Source organism: Bos indicus x Bos taurus, chromosome 8 (genome assembly GCF_003369695.1).
Source record: "Bos indicus x Bos taurus breed Angus x Brahman F1 hybrid chromosome 8, Bos_hybrid_MaternalHap_v2.0, whole genome shotgun sequence".
Classification (NCBI taxonomy): domain Eukaryota; kingdom Metazoa; phylum Chordata; class Mammalia; order Artiodactyla; family Bovidae; genus Bos; species Bos indicus x Bos taurus.
Genome location: NC_040083.1, coordinates 101,504,075 through 101,521,776, shown reverse-complemented (window position 1 = coordinate 101,521,776; position 17,702 = coordinate 101,504,075). Strand labels below are relative to the sequence as shown.

General features: G+C 41.0%; 1 protein-coding gene across 1 annotated transcript in view; it reads left to right on the top strand.

The window, feature by feature from the left end:
- SUSD1 (sushi domain containing 1) overlaps window positions 1–17,702 on the top strand; it is a 137,212-nt gene that overhangs the window by 76,478 nt on the left and 43,032 nt on the right. The gene's annotated exons all lie outside the window — the stretch shown is intronic.

Sequence of the window (17,702 nt, the reverse complement as noted above, 5' to 3'; positions counted from 1 at the left end):
ATAATAATATTATATACATTATTATATTACATAACATAATTACGTTACATATTATATTACATAATATAATATTATATACATTATTATATTACATAACGTAATTACATTGCATATTATATTATATAATGTAATATAATATTATATACACTATTATATTACATAATAATGATGTAATGATGTAGTAGTGATGATGACAGTGCTAGCTTTATTTACTCATTTGTTTAAATTAATTTTTATTTGAATGTAGTTGCTTTACAATGCTGTGTTAGTTTTTACTGTATAGTGAAGTGAATCAGCTATACGTGTACAGAGATCCCCTGTTTCTTGGATTTCCTTCGCATTTGGGTCACCACAGAGCGCTGAGCAGAGTCCCCTGAGCTGCGCAGTCGGTTCTCATCAGTTGTCTATTTTATACACAGCATCAGCTCTAACTTTGCTTTCTGAGCACTGAAGATGCGCAGCCGTTGTTCAAAGTGCTTTCCTTGAGTCAACCCGAGCCCACCCAACCTTCTGAGGAAGGCATTGCTATTATTCCCCTTTTACAGATAAGGACCATGAGGCACAGAGAAAGTTAAGCTGCAAGCCCAAGATCACAAAACTCGTGAGTGGTCCAAGTGGGATTTGAACCCAGCCTGGCTCCAGGGCCCTCATTTTTAATCGGTGCATCTCCTGCTTTTAACTAAATATTAGTGCTCGAAAAAAAGAAAAATTTAGTTCCCAGAAGCAGCGCGTGTTCGTCCAGACCCACCTTGCTTTTGTCAGCCGTGGACTGTGAGCAGAGGCTTCAAGCGCCATGGGTGTGTAAACGCATTCATTGAATAGATGTTCATTTCTTATCTATGGTGTGTCAGGCAGGTTCTGGTCGCTGACAATGCAGCAGCAATAAAACAGTCTCAGCTGTCATGGGGTTGGAGTCAGGAGGTTGGAGAGGAGACAGATAAACAAGTAAGGAAATATATCATATGTTAGGTGGGGCTAAGTGGTAAGATGAATAAAATTTGGCAAAGGGAGTGGCAGTTGATGGTCAGGGAGGGCCTCTATTGTAAAGAGACGTTTAAGTACAGGTTTGAAGGAAGTGAGGGGAACACCGTGTGACAGGCATGTCCTTGGCATGTTCTGGGAACATCAGGGAAGCCAGCATGGCTGGAGCAGAGTGGGTTGGAGAAAGTGGCAGGAGATGCAGTCTCTAGCTTGAGTTTAATGAGGGGGTCTTGTTGCCAAGTTGAGAAAGTGAGACTATTGTTATCTCCTCCTTTGCAAGGTGGACCCCAGATTATCCACAGTGAGTATAATCGACCGTGGGATGTGTCAGCCTCTATGGGTCACTAAGCAATCAGAAGTCCACCCCCCATGAGTTTCAACTTAATTTGGGAAATCTCTTTTCATAAAGTTCCTTGGATTCCGTCTGACCTTAGGCTGCTCATCTGTTATATAGGAGGAGGAAATCTGCTCTCTCTGAACATTTTGGAACTTTGCCCATGGGGGCTCCAGGTCTTTCTTGTTATCTATCCCATGTATTTAGAACCTTGTATTTTCATTTCTCCTTCAGGCCCTGTTTCTCCCACCCTCTACCGTTGCTAAAGACCTTGATCTGTGTAGTGAAAGAGCCTCCTTTCTCTGTAAGCAGGGCATCCATATCTATAGTAGGAAACTCTTCAAGTGAAACGCATTGTCTTAAACAGAAATGGACTCTCTGACGTGGAAAACAAACTAATGGTTGCCAGAGAGGGATGGCAGGCAGCAGGCGGTGGTGTTTAGTTGCTAAGTCGTGCCTGACTCTTTTGCAACCATAATGAGTCTTTTGAAACCTCAGTGACCGTAGCCTGCCAGGCTTCTCTGTCCATTGGATACTGGAGAGGGTTGCCATTTCCTTCCCCAGGGGATCTTCCTGACCCAGGGATTGAACCCATGTCTCCTGCATTGGCAGGTGGATTCTTTACCACTGAGCCATCTGGGAAGCTCCAGTGGGGGCAAGGGGCACAGATAAATGAAGAACTTGGGATTAACATATACACGCTGCTATATATAAGGTAGGGCTTCCCTGTTGGCTCAGATAAATCTAGAATCTTTACCTGATTCTAGGTAAAGAATCTTCCTGCCAATCAGGAGATGCAGGAGACTGGGATTCAGTCTCTGGGTTGGGAAGATCCCCTGGAGAAGGAAATGGCCCTGCAGTATCTCATGGACAGAGGAACCTGGCAGGCTACAGTCCATAGGGTCGCTAAAGTCAGACCCAACTTAGCCACTCAACAGCAGCAGCAACAACATATATAAGGTAGGGAAACAACGAGGACCTACTGTATAGCACAGAGAACTGTATTCAATATCTTGTAATAACGTTTAATGGAAAAGAATCTGAAAAGTATATATATGTGTGTGTGTGTACGCAGAGTCGGACACGACTGAGGGACTGAACTGAACTGATATGTATATATATACATATATATATATATATATAAATTGTATATTTGAATCACCTTGCTGTACACTTGATACTAACACAAAATTGTAAATTAACTATACTTCTATATACAGAAAGGAGGGTACATGCCAAATGGGGAGAAAAGTACTGCAATAAACTCATAGTCGTTAAAAAAGAAAGAAAGAAAGAAATGTAATGTCTTGCAACACAGTCCCAACTTCCTGCTCTTTTCTCTGAATTTCTCTGTACCCAGAAAGCTCCCAATAATTGTTCTAATCCAAATGACTTCCTATTATTGAATGACTTGCTTCTGAGTCCTGCTTCCTGGTTAAGAAGTTTCCTTTGTCTTTCCTGGAAAATTACCCTCCTCTGATCCTTGGGCTGCTGTTGAGTTTCTGGAACTTGTGCTTTCATTGGTCTGATGTGGTCAGGAAGTCTCCTAGGTTAGTGGTTTTTCACCCAAACCCCACCTTTCCTTAGAACTGAATTTCTAAGACTTGAACTGCCCGTGTTTCTTTGATGGGAACCGAAGCACTCCTTCCTACCACCCTTTCCTTTACTGCGTTGGGAGGGATAATCCTCCAATGTTCCAGGGCCTCCTAAGTGTTCCCTTCTGCTCCGTCAGGCTAGCTGAGTGTTAAGCGTTCAACCCTCCATGCCAGCTGTTTCTATTCCTTCTTCTTCCCCAGGCCTGGCTAATACCTTTTGCTATAGATTAGTACTTACCTTCTCTATATTTGCTTTTTGTTTTCGTACTTCGATGTTTGTTCTCCTAACATATAACTTTGGATTCTACCTGTGAGGTCTTCATAGAGCAAGAGTGATGCCTTGCCTCAGTCAGTATTCAAATAAATTCTTCCCACCTTCCCTCTTGTTAGGAGGTATTTATTTCTGTTCAGTTCAGTCTGTGACCTCAGCCTGAGCCTGATCAAGGGTCAGGCACCCTGAATCCTCCTTACATCTCTGCTTTCTGCTCCTTCTTTTCAAGTTTTAAATCCGTGTATTTCCCGGGCAGACTTCTTGTAGTCTGTGCCATACCTGGTGTTTCAGCTGTAAGAACAATGTCACCTGGAAACTCACTTAATGATGCCTGAAGAATCCTACACTGATCTTTCTAGTCTTTCTCTTATTAAATATGTCACATTTTCTGTAGCTACATAGTACCACAACTCCAGTTACTGAAAAGTTCTCTATTAGTGCTTACACTGGGTTACCTATTTAAAACTGTCAGAGGACCCTTCTTGATAGAATAATACTTAACTCTGATCCCACCTTTTGGGGGATCATTTTGTTTTTTCTCCAGAATAGTCCCTTTATTCTTCTCTTTGATGATTTTCAGCCATTACCCTGACCTAGTGAGTATTTCTACCTTTTCTAGTCTCTTTAGAGCAGTTACATTTGGATATATCTCCTTTTCCTTATTGTGGTTTTCTATCTGGGATAACAACATTGTACAGGAGATAGTAATCAAAACCATCCCCAAGAAGAAGAAATTCAAAAAGGCAAAATGGTTGTCTGAGGAGGTATTATAAATAGCTGAGAAAAGAAGAAAAGTGAAAAGCAAAGGAGAAAAGGAAAGATATAGGCATCTGAGTGCAGAGTTCCAAAGAATAGCAAGGAGAGATACGAAAGCCTTCCTCAGTGATCAATGCACAGAAATAGAGGAAAGTAATAGAATGGGAAAGACTAGAGATCTCTTCAAGAAAATTAGAGATACCAAGGGAACATTTCATGCAAAGATGGGCACAATAAAGGACAGAAATGGTATGGACCTAACAGAAGCAGAAGATATTAAGAAGAGGTGGCAAGAATACACAGAAGAACTGTACAAAAAAGATCTTCATGACCCAGATAACCATGATGGTGTGATCACTGGACTAGAGCCAAACATCCTGAAATGTGAAGTCAAGTGGGCTTTAGGAAGCATCACTATGAACAAAGCTAGTGGAGGTGATGAAATTCCAGTTGAGCTATTTCAAATCCTGAAAGATGATGCTGTGAAAGTGCTACACTCAATATGCCAGCAAATTTGGAAAACTCAGCAGTGGCCACAGGACTGGAAAAGGTCAGTTTTCATTTCCATCTCAAAGAAAGGCAATGCCAAAGAATGCTCAGAGTACCACACAATTGCACTCATCTCACACGCTAGTAAAGTAATGCTCAAAATTCTCCAAGCCTGGCTTCAACAGTACGTGAACCATGAACTTCTAGATGTTCAAGCTGGATTTAGAAAAGGGAGAGGAACCAGGTATCAAATTGCCAACACCCACTGGATCATTGAAAAAGCAAGAGAGTTCCAGAAAAACACCTACTTCTGCTTTATTGACTATGCCAAAGCCTTTGACTGTGTGGATCACAAGAAACTGTGGACAATTCTGAAAGAGATGGGAATACCAGACCATCTTACCTGTCTGCTGAGAAATCTGTATTCAGATCAAGAGGCAACAGTTAGAACTGGACATGGATCAACAGACTGGTTCCAAATCAGGAAAGGAGTACATCAAGGCTGTATATTGTCACCCTGCTTATTTAACTTATATGCAGAGTACATCATATGAAATGCTGGGTTGGATGAAGCACAAGCTGGAATCAAGATTACTGGGAGAAATATCAGTCACCTCAGATATGCAGATGACACCACTCTTACGACAGAAAGTGAAGAAGAACTAAACTAAGAGGCTAAAGGCTAAAGAGCCTCTTGATGAAAGTGAAAGAGGAGAGTGAAAAAGTTGGCTCGAAACTCAACATTCAGAAAATGAAGATCATGGCATCTGGTCCCATCACTTCAAGGCAAATAGATGGGAGAACAATGGAAACAGTGACAGATTTTATTTTGGGGGGCTCCAAAATCACTGCAGATGGTGACTGCAGCCATGAAATTAAAAGACACTTGCTCCTTGGAAGAAAAGCTATGACCAACCTAGACAGCATATTGAAAAGCAGAGACATTACTTTGCCGACAAAGGTCCGTTTAGTCAAAGCTATGGTTTTTCCAGTAGTCCTGTGAGAGTTGGACGATAAAGAAAGCTGAGCGCCGAAGAATTGATGCTTTTGAACTGTGGTGTTGGAGAAGACCCTTGGACTGCAAGGAGATCCAACCAGTCCATCCTAAAGGAAATGTCTTGAATATTCATTGTAAGAACTGATACTGAAGCTGAAACTCCAATACTTTGGCCACCTGATGGGAAGAACTGATTCATTGGAAAAGACCCTGATGCTGGGAAAGATTAAAGGCGGGAGGAGAAGGGGACGACAGAGGATGAGATGGTTGGATGGCATCACTGACTCAGTGACATGAGTTTGAGCAAGCTCCGGGAGTTGGTGATGGACAGGGAAGCTGGGCGTGCTGCATGCAGTCCATGGGGTCACAGTCACAGCTGGACGCAACTGAGCGACTGAACTGAACCGAATATGATTTCAAATTTTCTTCTCCTCCTTCACTTTATTCCATTTTCTCCCAATATTGTCCCATTTGCAAGATGTAAACCTCTTCTGTAAACTGATTTCATTCCTTTTTCAGAGCTTGAGCAAATCTCATCTTTAGAAAGAAAGGATTCTAGCCAATACCATTTATGACTTTTCCTCAGCACTTGAGTTTGTAATAATCCCACTGGATTTTATCCCCTTTTCAACCAGGAAGAATCCCTGCTCTAGAATCCCCAGGCTGTTGTTGTTGTTCAGTTGCTAAGTCATGTCTGACTCCTTGTGACCCCTGGACTGCAGGGGTCCAATGCAGTCCTCCAGGCTGCATGTCTGGAGCCCTCCCTGTCCCTTACTGTCTCCCAGAGTTTGCCCAAGTTCATGTCCATTGAATTGGTGATGCCATCCAACCATCTCATCCTCTGTTGCCCTACTCTTCTGCCTTCAGTCTTTCCCAGCTCAGGGTCTTTTCCAGTGAGTTGGCTCTTTGCATCATGTGGCCAAAACATTGGAGCTTCAGCTTCAGCATCAGTCCTTCCAACAAGTAGGATTGGAAGGACTGATGCTTTAGGATTAACTGGTTTGAGCTTCTCAGTCTGGGGCTCTGTAAAACAATCCAGAGCAATTTGAGAGCCTGTGATGTTGGGGTGACTCCTGAGCCTGTAGACAAACCATGGGTTCAGTCTTTTCTCAGATCTCTTCATTCTGAACAAGATAAAGAGAGACAGAATTTGGGGCAGCTAATCTCCTGTTGTCCGCTAATGTCTGGCTCTCCCAGATGCTCTCTAAAATCTATCAAAATCTGCCACTAATGATCTTTTTGTGTTTCACGAACTTTAGCTAACACAAGAATTACCTGGAGAGCTTATTAAAGCATAGGTTCCTGAACTCCAACCTAGAGGTTCTGACTCAGCAGGCCTGGAGCACAGACCTCAAAATTTCATTTCTAGTAAGTTTCCAGGCCTTGTTGATGCTTCCAGTCCATGTTTTGAACAGCACTGCTCTAACCACACAAGCTACTTAGCTACTTCTGGGCAAATTAAAACCTTTACTTAGAAGAAAAGACACGATAAAGAGAAAGACCTCCCCCCAAAAAAGTGGTGGACAAAATAATTCAAAGTGCTTATGCCTAAGAAACTCACACATTTTGCCTGATATGTGAAGTTTTCCTGGTAATTGAATATCTATCAATACCCCATCTAATTATTTTTTAACGTGGCTACACCAAGTCTTCGTTGTGGTGCGTGGGCTGTAGCTCCCTGGTCAGGGATGGAGCCCAGGCCTGCTGCACTGGGAGCACGGAGTCTTATCCACTGGACCACCAGGCAGGTCTCAGTGCTTGATCTATTCTTGCAATTCTAGTATAGAGACCAAGAGCCTCCATCTCTCCCGGTGGTGCTTTGCTCCCCGGTCGTGGCTCTTGTCTTGATATAACCTCAGTGTATTCACATGTTGCAGGTAGAAGAGCGTGAATCTTACCTACCCCACTTCTGCAGCCTGACACATGAAAAGTAAAGTATCGACTTTATTTGCCTGAGCAAGTTCCCAGGAATTACCCCAACATACTTCTAGTAAGAGTGATACTGGAGAATGAGGCTTAGATATGTGTGGCAAAATGGGGTTTCCTACTGCCTTTCCCCCTGGAAGTTTGGGTAGTTGGGTCTGCACAGGGACCCGCCTGCCTTACCCATCCAGTCTCAGGCTGATGATCCGAGGAGAAGGAGTGGGCAGAGACCAGTTACTCACTTCTCGGAAACGAGTTACACATGTCCCTTGTACCTGAGTCTAGGCAGGTCCCAGACAGCAAGGATCTGCTTCTTTGGGCAGTGACCTATGACATATGAACTCCACCCACTAGGAAATGTGACCGAAGGAATAGTAGCCCTCTTCTTACCTGTCAGATTACATATTACTGTTCATTCCTTGAGGATTAGTGAGTAGGGAGTGGAGAGAGGCCATAATTGTTCTTTCTTTTGTAAAAATCAGGAGACAGGTAACTAGCAAGCTTTAACACACATGACCTCTGTAACGTTAGAGAGTTGATTGGGAAAGATCCATTCTAGTTCTAGGAGTGTAAGTTAGGAAAGTAACTCTAAGTTCCTCCAAATTCATGTATTTCAACATCCAAATTTCTTGACTGATTTCTTTACCATTGTTATTACATTTATCTGTTCAATTCTGTGTTTTCATTGATATATACAACTTATTCATCGAGTAAGAGTTTATTATTGGTGCCAAATTATTTGTGTCAAATACTTATCCTGTTTTATTTTTTTAAATTTGTTTATGATGTCTGATGTATAAAGGTTTTAGGTTTCTATGCAGTCCAATCAATTGATCTTTCCTTTGTGATTTATTTTATTAATGTTAAATATAGATTTTTTTTCAGACAAAAGTTTTTATTTATAGTCCATCTTTTCTTTCTAGGACTTTAAGTAACCTGTACCATAGGGAAAGTGTTAGTTGCTCAGTTGTGTCCGACTCTTTGCGACCCTATGGACTGTAGCCCGCCAGGCTCCTCTGATGGTGGGATTAACCTGGCAAGAATACTGGAGTGGGTTGCCATTTCCTCCTCCAGCAGATCTTCCCAACCCAGGGATCGCACCTGGGTCTCCCACATTGCACACAGATTCTTTACCATCTGAGCCACCAGGAAAGCTAAGTGACCTACATGGGTGTGTAAAATAAGTAGGTAACCTAAAGAAGAATGTAAAACAAACTCAGGACCTAAAAAAGATGTCGGAATAAGGCTAAGAATAATTCATATCCTTATAATCTATTTACTTTTTCATCAGTGGCTCGCACATTTAGGTTTAAGTTTTCAACCCATCCAGTCAGGAAGGAAGGCATTACATGACTTATAAGATTACAACAAATGGTGTTTTTGGAAAGAAGTAAAGTTATTTTCAACATATAGAAATTTCTGATTCAGGGGGGTGGTTCATAAGTAATTCAGTGTTTGAGCAGCATTTTATGATTTTATGATGCTGTTTCTTATATTGCCCCTCAACATGGCTCATTGTATTTTCAGTTCAGTTCAGTTCAGTTCAGTTGCTCAGTCGTGTCTGACTCTTTGCGACCCCATGAATCGCTGCACACCAGGCCTCCCTGTCCATCACCAACTCTCAGAGTTCACCCAGATTCACGTCCATCGAGTCAGTGATGCCATCAGCCATCTCATCCTCTGTCGTCCCCTTCTCCTCCTGCCCCCAATCCCTCCCAGCATCAGGGTCCTTTCCAATGAGTCAACTCTTTGCATTGTATTTTAGAAAAGCACGATTCATTGTGCAGTGGGCAAGGAAAGGTGCCTTAGAAATGCCTGTGCTCTGCTGATCTGACTTGATTCAGGGGTATGATCAGGTTAGTTCAGATTATTTGGAGGAATGAACTGGAGTCCATGTTTTTCAGGAAATATTTCCTAAATATTGCTGCTCGATAAATGATGGGGCCCATGTGTTCAGATGATTCTGTCTCATCCATCCCTAGGAAACAGTTGATCTGTGTTGCCAGTTGAATTACAAGGATCTGTGCCCGAAAAGAAGGCCACCTGCCTCCATTATAGGGCTAAGCCGAGTCCAGGGAGCTAAGCTAAGGGAAATGTACAGATCTGCCCTCCATGGTTGAATCTCAATTCCTGTCCTTACAATGTTATCACATACTTTTAGCCTGAAAATATCATGGTAGTTGTAACTAGATACCAAATTTGTCTTAAGAAAAATTTCAGCAAAATAATGAACTCTCAACTTTGAACAATGGTTATATCCTTCTAGGACAAACTGAAATGTACATCAAGGACAACTAAAATGATACCCTATTTATAGAGTTACAGAAGGGCAATAAAAATAGTAACTGTGCTTTCCAGATAGTTGATTTGTAGCCATTTTTTTTCTTGACAATATTTACCTTGAAAAACCAACTGTCTATTTAGGCTGCTTCTAATTAGAGGTTTAAAACGGAATCATTTATGACTAAGAGAATGCTGGTTTTTCTGTTCTGTTTAGAAGAGGGTTGCTTGCATTTAGTTACTTCTAAAATAGTGCTGGTAAATTTTAAAAAGTATCTAAAAAAGAGGAACAGGCCACTATTCCTCTATTCCCTGGTAGAATGCCTGACTGATGAAGTGGCTTACGATAGCAGGTTTTCTAACAGCATGCATAATTTGGGATCTCTTGGGACCTTATAAAACTTCCCCTGTAACTGATTGCTGTTCACAGAATTGAAGTCCAAACAAAAGATAGTAAAGACCTCAAATAATTTAACCTGGTTTCTGATATTTTTCCACAAAATGATAAATATTGTAATAACATTTCTGGGTGGAAAAGGTATGTCTGAAGTCAGCCTGCTTCCTTATAAGCCATCAGCTTGAGGAACTCATACTTGCCATTGGCCAAGCCAAAAATCAGCATATATTTTGCATGGAATAGCCAGTCATCTGTAATATGCCAAAAATGGAGAGAGAAAATGGTTGTTCTTTATAAGATAATGACATTGTAGATCCAGCTAGGTAGAACCATACTCAGAGGATAAATAAAGATGAATAAGTTCTTTGGAATTGGAGCTTATCATTAAATGGACTTTAAATGGCTCTAAATGCAATGGGTTCATCTCATTCTTCTGTTTCAGGGCCACCATATTCTAATCGTGTGTACAGACAAAGAGGCTCCAAGGCTCTCTCCTTGGCTGAAATCAGACAAAAGACCACTTACTTCTTAGTTTACCCTATCCATTAATACAGTACAAAGGAAACCTCACTACTTGGTGTTCTTTTTTCTTTTCATTTCCTTGTGACTTTTTAATTAGATATAATTTCACATTTCTCTCTCTTGTTCTCTCTTTCTCGCCCCTTTTCCTGAAATAAATCCCACTTGGTCATTAGTACATTATTTTTTTATATGGCATTAGATTCTGTTTCTTACTTTTCTTTGAGTATTTTTGCACCAATATTCATGTGATGTGAATTTATAGTTTTCTTTCTTCTGGACTATCCTTATCAGGTTTAGACATTAGTATTTTCCTTGTTTCATAAAAAGAATTTGGAAAATTTCCTTCATCATCACAATTTATGAAGCATTTGGACTACCTGTTCTTGGACGGTTAGGTAGAATTCCTTTGGGTAACAGTCTAGGCCTAGGGATTTTCTGTGTTAGTTCCTTGATGATCTCAATTTTTTTTTTTTTTATGGACATTGTATGTTTCAGCTTTTAATGTCTAATGGAGGCCATTTTGGTAAACTGTGTTAGGAATTACCCATTTTATCTGTTTTCAAAATTTATTTGCCTGGTGGTCTGCAAAAGTAACTTTTTGAATTTTCTTTTATTTCAAAGATTATTTCTCCTTTTACTTGATTTTTTCCTTTTTATTTTCTAGCTGATTAGTTAGCAGTTTGTCTATTTTGATAAGTATTTTAAAAAAGTCAAGATTTTTTTTTTTTATTAATTAGATCTACTATTTGTTTCTACAATTAGATCTACTCCACATCAGGGATTAGCAAAGTACGGACTGTGGGCCAAATCTGGCCTGTCATCTGATTTCATAATAAAGTTTTATTGGAACACAGTCAAGTCATTTATTTACATATCGTCTGGTTGCTTTTGTGCTACAAAGCCAAGATTGAGTAGTTGTAACAGAAGCGTCTGGTCCAGAAAACCTAAAATATTTACTATTGGACCCTCTACAGAAACATTTCCTGACTCTTGCTCTACATCATTCATTTCTGCTCTCATATTTCCTGTATCCTTTCTTATGCTTCCTTTTGCTTTATAAAGGTGGTTGTAGTTTATCTGTATTCTTCTATTTTGGGTTCTCTTTTGACTTATGGGGCTTCCCTTGTGGCTCAGCTGGTAAATAATCCGCCTGCAATGTGGGAGACCTGGGTTTAATCCCTGGGTTGGGAAGATCTCCTGGAGAAAGGAACGGCTAACCACTCTAGTGTACTGGCCTGGAGAATTCCATGGACTGTATGGTCCATGGGGTTGCAAAGAGTCGGGCCTGCCTGAGCGACTTTCACTTTGACTTAATCGGATCGTACCTTCTCCCTGCACTATTTTTTCCTGTCACCGCATAGTTTCCAAAGGATACCTATTCCTTCCTTTCTATCCTCTGTTTTCCCAGAAGCAATACCTTTCTCGTTCAGTTGCCAAGTTGTGTCTGACTCCTTGCAACCCCATGAACTCAGCACACTAAGTTTCCCTGTCCTTTACCATCTCCCAGAGTTTGCTCAAATTCATCTCCACTGAGTCACTGATGCCATCCAACCATCCCATCCTCTGTTGCTCCCTTCTCCTCCTGCCCTCAATCTTTCCCATCATCAGGGTCTTTTCCAATGAGTTGGCTCTTTGTATCAGGTGGCCAAATTATTGGAGCTTTAGCTTCAGCATCAGTCCTTCCAGTGAATACTCAGGGTTGATTTCCCTTAGGATTGACTGGTTTGACCTGAAGTCTCATAGATTTTTCTTCTTTTGCTTGTAGTTAGTACTCTGATATGCCAGGTCTCCTTTTCAATATTTTCACCCTTAAGGTGAAATTCCTCTTTCTGGGAGTGACTCTGACTCATGACTGGGCCCTTTGCTTCCTTCTTCTCTTTCACAGGGCTCTTCTAGAACCCCCTCACTCTCTAGAATGTTGTGTGGGCAATTGAGAGATAGCTTTGCTGGGATTTGCTATTCGTTTTTTTATAAAAGGTGATTTAAAGTTTGCAGTTTTCTCTTTTCTTCCAGTGGTGATGACAGTATTGGTTTTACGTTGTTCTGTTTGCTTTTCCAGTTGATCGGAAGTATATTTTGGAGAATGTATGGAGAGATTTGCATTTAAGGGGCCACCACTATCAGTGAAGTAATTGGAACGCTAATCTTAATGAACTCTTTTTTGAAAATTTATTTCTGGTTGTGCTGGGTATTTGCTGCTGCACAGGCTTTTCTCTAGTTGCGGCGAGCAGGGGCTACTCTTCCTTGCAGGGCACGGGCCTCTCATTGCAGAGGCTTCTCTTGTTGTGGAGTGTGGGCTCTAGAGTTTCTGGGCTTCAGAGCACAGGCTCAGTAGTTCTGGTGCACGGGCTCAGTTGCTCTGTGGCAAGTGGGATCTTCCCGGATCAGGGATCCTACCAGTGTCTCCTGCATTGGCTAGTAGATTCTTCCCCACTGAGCCACCAGGGAAGCCCTGTAATAAACTCTCTAAGTGCTAACTTTCCGCCTCCATATCTCTGCTCTCCTGCCCTTTCTTCTACCTGGAAACCTCACCCCTCTTCTTCAGTTCCTATATTCCCTTCTTTCATGATCCCCTCAACTGAAAGTACATGTTCTTCTTTCTGAATCTTTTCCAGGAGGAAATATTGGGAGGAGTTTGGCACAGTTACTCTGGAGTCAGGTTATCTAAATTCAAATCTCAGATCTGTTTTCAATCTCTGTGCCTTTAAGCAAGTTATTTAACCTCATGTAGCTAAACTGCCTTAACTTTAAAAATGGGAATAAGGTTATGGATTTGTTGTGAGACTAAATGTGTTAATGCACATGGAAAACCAGCATAATATGTGAAATGCAATAAGCATCTATCAAATGTCAACTGTGACTTAAATTTATCTTATGACATTTATTATATACCCTTTTATATTTTTGTTACATTGATATAGTGTGTAACTTTTCTCAATTAAATACATATTAAGGGCAGGAACCATGTCTTATTCAGAGTACTTGTATTCCATTTGGTTAATATATCAGGTAGGGGCTTCCCTCGTAGCTCAGCTGGTAAAGAATCCACTTGCAGTGCAGGAGACCTGGGTTCCATCTCTGGGTTGGGAAGATTCCCTGGAGAAGGGCATGGCAACCCACTCCAGTATTTGTCAGGAGAAGCCCATGGATAGAGGAGCCTGGCAGGCTATAGTGCATGGGCTGGACATGATTGAGCAATTTGCACACTCCCAGTATATCAGGTACTTAGATTTCCTCATACTTCTGACTGCTTACATTTTAACAGTAGGGAATGCCATGGTCGCCACTGTCCCGGGCACTAGGTGTACAAAGATGAGTGAGACATGGTGTTTCATAATACACACATGCATAATTATACATACATAGTAATATAATGCATAAAGTGTAGTTTGAAGTTGCAGGGGACTCTGGGAGCCCTGAGAAAGTAATGACTGATTTTGCCCAGAGTTGCTTGCTTGCATTAACAAGGCTGAAACATAATTTCTAAGAATCTGATGAACTAAGAGCCAAAATTTTTCTTCTCTGAGTCATTCTTGCAGGTCTGGTTTTTCAGCTTCAGGCTTCTAGCTTAGATTGGCCCTGTGGGTGGGGAAAGGAGAGAGAGAAGGCAGAGTGACCACTAAAAGTGCAGCAGAGAATGGCCATTTGAATGAGAGACCGGGCATGTATAATATTTAATAGAGCAAAGGATCAGAGAGTGGGGCAGGACAAGATTCATCATGAGCTGCCTTCTACTGGGGATCCTTTTTCCACTCCAAGTGAGCTCAGCAGGGATTCAACCTACCTTTAGTTCAAACCGTGAGCTCTTTGGATGGAAAGAAGGGAATCTAGAGAGAGTCACTCTCTGACCAACATGAACCTAAACTTAACCAGTGAGATGTTTCCTGTGAACAGAAGGAATTGTGGACCTACCATTACTTAACATTACAGTTATCTGTGGCATGCAGGATCTAGTTCCCTTCCCAGGGACTGAACCCAGGCCCCCTGCCTTGGGAACACGGAGTCTTAGCCACTGGACCACCATGGAAGTCCCAAGATTATATTTTAAGATTTATTTTTTCACTTATTTTCTGCCTTTTTCACTAGAATGAATCCCATTAGGTGCAGGGACTTCGTTTTCTCACCACTTTATCCTGCTCCAAAGCGTGCCTGGCACATGGTGAGAGCTTTCTAAATATTCACTGAATGAATGAGTAAACTTATTCCAAGAAGGACCATGGAATCACCTTTGGAAGTACATTCCGCTTGTAGGTTACGTGGTGGAGAATTGGTATCTGCACTTTCCTATCTTTTCATTCAAGGATGTGGCATTTTTCTCTTTATTGTTTTCTTTCATGTCCTTCAGAGAAAAAAAAACCTTCATGTTGTTGCCAAAATCTTGACCCACCTGTCCAACTGATGCCAAATAGAAATATGGAGACAGAGTTTGGAGAAAATAAAAAAGTAGACTTATTCTTTGCCAGGCAAAGGGGAAACACAGCAGGCTAGTGCTTCAGGAGCTGTGCCCTGCTCCCTGGGAGACAGGGAAAAAGTTTTATATCCTAATGAATGTTTTGCTTTTTTTTTGGTAAAATTTCAAAATGGCTACAGCAACCGGGTCTGGTGTCTCTGAAGTTATCCACCTGTGACCTTTTTGAAATGTAGAATGCTACAAGAGAAGAATGTCAGGTGCAGAGTATAGTTTATATGGAATCAGAGAGTAATTAGTTTTGTTTAGCTTTGTGAAGGACAAATCGAGCTACAAGTGTTTGTAGTAACAGCTAAAGAATAATCAAGATTGCTTACCTCTTTTAGGGTTATTTATGCTGTTTCCCCAGCTTGTTCATTGCTTCCTTATTTTCCTTGTTTATCAGAAAAGAAAAGTCTCATGTCTGTTTAAGAAAAGTATTATTTCAATTTTCCTGCCACAATGTAAGTCTTGGACATTTCTACTCTGATTTATTTCTAGGTATTTGAAGTTTGTTCATGTTTTCTTCTCTTGTGAATAGAGGTCTTTTTATTTTTCTGTTTTATTTGTGGTTTCAATTTACTTGTGTGAGCAGGCCTGTGTTCATCCTGGGGGCTCAAAGGGAGAATCCCTTTCCTTGCCCTTTCTGGTTTCTAGAGCCTGCCTATATTCCTTGGCTTGTGGCCCCATCCTCAGTCTTTAAAGCTCCTCAGTTTAACCTTAAATTTCTCTCTGGCTCTGATCTTGTCTCCTTCTTTTAAGAACCCTTGTCACTGCATTGAGCCCATCTGAATAATCCAGGATAATCTTCCACACTGTAATTACATTTGCAAAGTCTGTATGCCATTAAGGTAACATGATACAGATTCTAGGAACTAGGATGTGGATGTCTTTGGAGGGACCGTTATTCGGCCCACCATACTTGTTCTTGCAGATATATAGAAAACTGTTAGTTTTTCTATGTTCTTACCTTTGGGTACACTTTGCCAAATTCCTATTATTTGTTTTTCTATTGTATATTTGTTTTTTAGTTGATTCTTTTCGATTCACTAGCAGTTGCATAATATGATCCCTTTCTTTCTGGCATTTATAGCTCATCTTTTCATTGCCTAGGTCTGCATTGTCTAGAATCTCCTGAGTATAGAGGAGCCTGACAAGGTTGCAAGAATCGGACATGACTCAGGGGCTAAACAACAACAAAAGGGCTAAATAGCAGCTGTCACGCCATGCATCCTTGGATTGTTCTTAACTTTTCTAGAAATCGCTTCATTGTTTTACCACTAAGTATGGTGTTTTCTAATAAACACTCCTTTAAATCAGTGAGTTTCTATCAAATTAAATCCTAGTTTATGAAGATTTCTAGAAAGGAATGTCCATTAAATGTATTAACCATTATGAATATAAAAGTGACCGTATGGTTTTTCTCTTTTGATCTATTAATGTCTTTCCTAATAATGATCACGGAGAAGGCAATGGCACCCCACTCCAGGGTTTTCTTGCCTGGAAAATCCCATGGATGGAGGAGCCTGGTAGGCTGCAGTCCATGGGGTCACACAGAATCGGACACGACTGAGCGACTTCACTTTCACTTTTCACTTTCATGCATTGGAGCCGGAAATGGCAACCCACTCCAGTGTTCTTGCCTGGAGAATCCCAGGGACGGGGGAGCCTGGTGGGCTGCCGTCTATGGGGTCGCAAAGAGTCAGACATGACTGAAGTGACAGCAGCAGCAGCAATAATGATCATCTCTGTATTCCTGGAGTAAATCTCCCTTGTTTCTAGTATACTGCTCTTTGAATGTATTGCTGACTTCTATTTGCTATTATTTGATTTTGTATTTTTGTATTTATATTTATAACTGAGTTTGGCATAGTGTGTTTAGTTATTAGTTGTGCCATTTTGTATAGCTTGGGCATTGTTGATTATCCGGTCATACTGAATGAATTGGAAACTTGCTACCTTTTTGTATGATCTGGAACTGTTTAAATACTATTAAAATTATATATGTTTTGAAAATTTAAGAAGTGTGAGTTTCCTTTAACCACTGCTATTTATCTCTAAAACCATCTTCTATACCTAGTAGCAAGATTGCCTTAACCTGAATCACCTATACTTTCTTCCCTACTTTGTCTTACAACATTTGAAGTAAAGCTTGTGACCTGTGGAACAGGTTTTCTTCGGGCAAAGCTGCCCAATCCATAAAAAGGGGTCACGTCCATTTGGCTTGGCTTCTTTCAAAGGAACCTGTTAATTGAGGGGGTTACACAATAGGGTTGGCTCTCATGAGATTTTCTTTTTTTCAGGTGCTTTGGGAGTTGTCTTTATCACATATTAATCATCATAGTGTTCCTATGAAACTTCTTAGCAAGTTTGATATATTATTTTCAGTTTAGGGACAGGGATCATCTTTGAAGGAAGTAACCTCTGATACCAGAGTTTTGAATAACTAGTCTTTATTTGGGGCTTCCCTGGTGGTGCAGGCAGTAGAGTCTGCCTGCAATGCAGGAGACCCAGGTCTGATCCGTGGGTCTGGAAGATCCCCTGGAGAAGGGATTGGCTACCCACTCCAGTATTCCTTCCTGGAGAATCCCATGAACAGAGGAGTCTGGTGGGCTACAGTCCACAGAATCACAGAGAATTGGACACGACTGATCGATTAACACTTTCACAGTCTTTATTTTAAAAGCTTGACGAATGTGCCTCTATATTA